The sequence below is a fragment of the Mytilus galloprovincialis genome, chromosome 12 (assembly GCF_965363235.1).
Source record: "Mytilus galloprovincialis chromosome 12, xbMytGall1.hap1.1, whole genome shotgun sequence".
NCBI classification, from domain to species: domain Eukaryota; kingdom Metazoa; phylum Mollusca; class Bivalvia; order Mytilida; family Mytilidae; genus Mytilus; species Mytilus galloprovincialis.
Window position 1 is genome coordinate 53,812,961 of NC_134849.1, and position 5,685 is coordinate 53,818,645.

Sequence of the window (5,685 nt, forward strand, 5' to 3'; positions counted from 1 at the left end):
TTTCATGTATGAAACAATCGCCGAAACTTTGAAAATAAATAAACTAAAAAAAATGTTGATGACCACTGACACCTTGCGTACTTAAAGACCACTGTAGACAAACACAGACAAGTCCGAGCTTCACTATAGGAAATTAGTTTTCTTATACAATCTTTAAATGTTATAATAACAAAATGAAGACAAACATTCAAATCGGGTTGAAGCATATTTAATACAAGTCAAGTATAAGTGTCAAAAGTACTAGGCTTCTATGTTATTGATGGTACCATTTTGAGACTTATCTTCCACTTGCATCGGTAATTCTAGTAAAAACTAATCCAATTGCTTTGCCGTATCGTTACCGTTACCGTAACCAGTTCTATTTAGGAGGTTGCGCTTATAAGAATATCATAATATAGAACTACTGTTCCAGTCTTATATGATAAAAAAGGCCAGGATTCATATCAGAATAAAATGACTTCATACAACCTTCATACTTATATTTGATTTACTGAAATAAAAAGTGAGAAATAAAATGATTGTAATTACACAAATCTCACAAAAATATTCCAATCAATAGTATCTATTTATTACAATCGAATTATGAAGCACACATGCTCTTTTTTTTCGTAAATGGGATTACACTTATAAAAATATCGTTATCTGGAACCGCTGTTCCTGTTTTCTATGATAGAAAATAGAAAAGGCACAAGCCCAGGATTCATTTCCGAAAACAACGTACTCAAAATACTTCATACTTGCATATGTGAAAGAAAAAGGTGATAAAATTGGTTCATTCCTTTCTATTTTGCTTGACCAATTGATCATATGAAAATATGTTGTGACTACGAAAGCGTTAAGAGGGGTTTTGTATAAAAAAAATCCCCAAAACATCCAAAAACATATGTTGACAATCTAAAATATTTTAGAAAACTATACGTTATTGTTACTAACAAAACAATTTTGTTTTGCTTTTTTATATACAGAATCGCAATTTAATTGAAGAATATTATGTTAGAGAGAAATAATTATATATTTTACAACACACATCATATCTATCAACAAGTTCATGGCAGTGGTTTCAGGAAAAAAAAACATATTTAACATTACGAAGATAATACATGATGGGGAAGAACTGAATACATCAAACATCTTATAAAATTAGTGAGTTTCAAAATATCCGAAAAAGAAAAAAAAACAAAGTTACTGATGAGTGTGGCTATGTGTTGTGAACAGTCCGGAATGCGGTTCGATAAAATTGCTCCCCTTGTTTATTTCGCTCTCCTGTAAAATCATGTAATTTCGCTACCTCCAATGGTAGACGCTACAACGATGGGTGTCGTCAAGAAAGGTACGATTAAAAAAATCAGCTAGGAATTAGACGATCACCATTGGTATAGGTGAGTTGTTTAATAGTTGTTGCATTGGGATAAATGCATGTTTTGGATTAATTCATAATCAGGAATAGCTGGGTAGAAAAGAAACGTGTTGCTACGTGAACCCGGAAAGGCCGGGACGAATTTAAAAAATAAATCTAGAGACGATCGTTGTGAGTATTCACATTCAAACTTGTTCACAAGCACAGTATTCCCTATCTATGTAATGTGTTTTCATAATTATGTGATATAGAGCAAAAAAAGGTAGCAGTTTTTTGTGTCTTGTTCATAAGCATTTCCAGGGGAGATAATGTTATTTTTCACGGTGTGTTTGATAGGTTCGCTACATTGTAACATTATATAATACACACTCATAAAGTGGATTAAAATAGCCTCCTACACTCAATTAACTGAATTTCAATTATTTCTATTTACCGTAGTGCTATTACATAAGACTTCGGAGGTTCATATCACTTATATTCAACGTTTTTATATCGGATTTTTTTTTACTATTTATGTTGAACGGTTCATAGTAAAAAAAAAATCCGTAAAAACCGTTGAATGTAAATGATATGAACCTCAGAAGTCTCATATATTGTCCTTTAATATAAGACCGGAGGTTCATATCATTTACATCCAACATTTTATATCGATTTTTTGTTTACTTTCAATGTTGAACGGTTCAACATTGGTAGTTAAAAAAAATCCGATAAAAATTAATGGTTCAACATTGATAGTAAAAATAAATCCGATAAACATGTTGAATGTAAATGATATGAAACTCTGAAGCCTTACGCTATTGGACTATCGATTATTAGTTCTTTATCCTAACTAAATGTTTTTTGTGGTGTATATTACAAAAAAGGGGGGGGTTAAAAACATCAAAATACCTTAACAATCCTACAATATAAAAAAGAAGATGTGGTATGCCAATGAGACAACTGTCAACGAGATACCATAATGACACAGACATTAACAACTCTAGGTCACCGTACGGCCTTCAACAATGAGCAAAGCCCATACCGCATAGTCAGCTATAATAGGCCGCGATAAGACAATGTAAAACAATTAAAACGAGAAAACTAATATCTGTTTACAGAATGAGAAATATTTCGTATTCTAAAACTGATGTTTCTCACATGTTTGTTAGACATGCTGAAAATACAGACAAATGTTTTGTACGTATACTCGTCCCCTCTTTTTCAATTCATCATTAGTTCAAGATACAGCTATGAAGAATATGCAATAACCTAACATTGATAATTTAGCTAACAATAACTTCAGTACATTTTTCTAACAAGTGAAGACCAATGAAAACATTTGATATGATTTGAAAACATGGCCAATTAAGTAGGATCTTGTGGTTTCGTAGACATAAATGATAATTCAACATTTTCTATTTATATTTTTCTTTATTTCATATTCTAGTATATTTAATAACATGTTTATATTTTGTGACGCATCTGATGTATAAATCCAGTGCCAGATCTGGGAAAGAGCTCTTAGTTCCGATCCATTTGTACGGGGAACATGTGGTTGCAACCCCCTCTTTAATTGCCTGTTCGATTTTTTGTTTGCAGTGTCGAAAAGGGAGTAAGACAGCAGTTTTATCAAGAAGTTATGTGAAAGTTCTGCTATACATCTGACAGCCAGGAGTTATTCTGAAGTACACATGTCGACCAGAGACATGGAACAGAGAGGAGAGGTTTTAAAGTACCAGATGCTTATCTGAGATTCCAATTTGAACTAAAGAAAACAATATATAAAGATATGTAGGAGAAATAATCTATATGAATAAAGTTATGCCACAAAAGGAACTTGTTTTTTGTTTTATATACAGAATTTGTCAAACGTATCCATAACAGAGGAGATGTAAATGCATCCTTTATATAGCCTTGCAATACTGATGGTGATAATTTATATAATTTCTGAGATGAAATAGCAGTGCCATTGGTTTCCCCTTTCTCCTTCTTCAAAGAACTTGATAATCTGAACTTTTTTTTATTGGAGCCCTGTTCAAGAACAGTAAAAAGAGCATATATATGCTTAATTTTCGTTATTTTTTAGATTCATCATTTTTTTTTAAATGAAACAGGTTGTACATTCTACATTAAATATGCCAGTCAACCGTAAATGTTAACATCCCAAAAAGGTCTTTAGTATATTCATTTTTCAACTTACAGAATATGTCAAAGGTTTAAGCAACCCAAACATTACCATGTGACTTGAGTTTTTGATTTGTCAATATCAAGCAAACTCGATATTTTCCATAACATCATAATAGTTCCGTGTTATTATTAAAAAAAAAACCAAAGGACTAACTCTTGCACAAAACTGTAACAGATTATCAAAGACTGTCTAGTAAGTACAATTTTAACCAAAGCCCCTGCTCTTTTAGGCACCGTCTTATCAACGGCTTGGTCGATTGTAAGTGTTCGGTGCAGAGACTGTAGACTTGAGACAATACCATGGAGGTAAGTATGTATAAGAACAACGTTTTCAAGAATATAGACAGATTCGAGCGGGGGGGGGGGGCTTTAGTCGGAAAAATTTGTTAGCTTAAACATACGGGATTCACTGAAGCATGACTGGAGCGAGCTCTCCGAAGCTCAGTCAGCGCCCACCCCCTCCCCCCTTCCGAATGTAAAATTCTGGATCCGCCACTGAATATTGGTTTTAACAGGGCGATGGAAGTCTTCAAATGAATAAAAAAATTAAAATAATGAAAGTCTTTGTGTTGGTTATTTACATACGGGAACGAAAATTAACTTCAAATTGTGAAAAAGAGTGAGGGGTAAGATTCATTAAAACAAATATCGTCTAAATATTATGAATTCTGATCTTCTAAAACCTTATAGTGTTAAGCTTTGAAAGAAAGAAAAAATAGATTGATGGAGGCGGACAATAGATGTTCGCGCTCAAACAAGAAAACCATACCCCCTTTGAAGTTAAAGGATTAACTTACTTCCTTGTTGATGGATTGTTTCCTGGCTTGCTTTGGTAGAGTATTGTTGCATGTTTCACACTCGAGTAATATATACGCATGTGAAGTACATGAAATATGAAGACACCGATGTTCTTCTATAGTACTTGACTCAGTGGCAGATCTAGAAATTTTCATAAGAGGGGACCCACTGACTGCCTAAGGGGGCCCGATTCCGTCACGCTTCAGTTATTCCCTATATAACCAACCACAATTTTTCTGAAAAAAGCCCCCCCCTTAAATCCGCCTCTGTGACTTGTAATAGTGAGCATGTAAGAGATAAATAGAGTGAGCTACCGTATACGGTAAAAATTCATATAAGGGAACTTTGATATCCTTGAATCTGTTTCTGAGTTGTGAAGAACTAACATACAACTAACAGTGGGACGGTTATTCAAAGACTATTAACAAAACCCCGTCATATAACATCCAACTTTAAAGTTGCGTCCAAATGTCAAATTTAGGTGTGCCACTTTGGGAATGGTCTTAAACGAGTGACAATTCATTTTTCAATTTTTGTAATTTTTCCAAGATTTTTTCTATGTCGAGCCAAAAAAAGTAGCAGTTTATAAGGAGACCCCCTAAATGACGTAACAGCTTGACTTATGGTCGTTTTAAAAACGATTGTTTGCAAGTTGCATTGTGAACAATTGTACAATATGAAAATTAAACAACGTGAATGCAAATATTTATAATGACTTTACGGAAAGTAACTTTTGTTACATCTTGACAACCGTATACAAAGTTCATTACACTTTTCTACCTTCTTGACAACGCAATAATAATAAATAACAATAAATACTTTATTGAAAGAGGGTAAAACAGTTAGTACAATACCAATTTCCCCTGGTGCCCTCTGAATAATTCAAAATATACAATAACATAATATAAACATTTACATACATACTTTTTATGCAAAACAAAAGGCAAAACACATACAGAATAGGTTCATGAACATATTTTGTTAATGTCAGATATACAAGATAAATATATCAACTTTTATATAATAGATAAATTTAAAATCTGATAATTACATTATAAAAAAAACTTGTTTTGAACTGTTCTATCGTTTCTATATTTTTGATTTAAACAGGAATACTGTTCCTAAGAACTGTACCGGAATATTGAAATGTTTTTTTTTCATAAAATTTGTTCTCGGACGTGGTATGAAAAGACAATTATTGTCAGATGAACACAAAGAATATCTTGCAATACCATTTTGGTTATTGTTCAATAAATGACAAAGATAATCAGGTACAAGACTATTTACACACTTATATAGTAATACTCCTTTGTGATATGTGAATCTTGTTTTTATGATAACAAAAGTTGGTTAAGTGAGGAAGA

The 5,685-nt window shown here is 32.6% G+C and overlaps 1 long non-coding RNA gene across 1 annotated transcript; it reads left to right on the forward strand.

The window, feature by feature from the left end:
* The first annotated feature begins 1,294 nt into the window (after positions 1-1,294).
* LOC143055504 (uncharacterized) lies at positions 1,295-3,168 on the forward strand. Its single transcript, XR_012972062.1, has 2 exons — positions 1,295-1,379; positions 2,936-3,168. It is a non-coding gene; the product is annotated as an uncharacterized LOC143055504 (long non-coding RNA).
* Positions 3,169-5,685: the final 2,517 nt, after the last annotated feature.